The following is a 667-nucleotide window of genomic DNA, read 5'->3' as shown; positions in this document are numbered from 1 at the left end:
ATATTTATTTATATTTATATTTATTTATATTTATATTTATTTATATTTATTTATATTTATTTATATTTATATATATCCCCCAGGTGACGCGTACAAACGAGCCATCTAAATTTGGCGTTGTTATACATACACCCGAAGGAAAAGTAAAACAATTCGTAGAAAAACCAAAAACTTTTGTTGGTGATTTTATAAACGCAGGTAAATAAAAGTATAATATATAAATATAAATAAAATATAAATAAATATAAATATAAATAAATATAAATAGAAAAAAACACAAGTTTATTGATGTATTTAGATGCATATATAAATATAAATATAAAGTAAAACAATTCGTAGAAAAACCAAAAACTTTTGTTGGTGATTTTATAAATGCAGGTAAATAAAAGTATAATATATAAATATAAATAAAATATAAATAAATATAAATATAAATAAATATAAATAGAAAAAAACACAAGTTTATTGATGTATTTAGATGCATATATAAATATAAATATAAAGTAAAACAATTCGTAGAAAAACCAAAAACTTTTGTTGGTGATTTTATAAACGCAGGTAAATATAATTATATTTATTTATTTATTTATTTATATTTATAAATATAAATATAAATATAAATATAAATAAATATAAATAGAAAAAGAAAGAAGTTTATTGGTGTATC

Source organism: Eimeria mitis, genomic scaffold (assembly GCF_000499745.2).
Source record: "Eimeria mitis Houghton genomic scaffold, Emh_scaff2484, whole genome shotgun sequence".
NCBI classification, from domain to species: Eukaryota; Apicomplexa; class Conoidasida; order Eucoccidiorida; family Eimeriidae; genus Eimeria; species Eimeria mitis.
Note: the sequence above shows the minus strand (reverse complement) of the source record.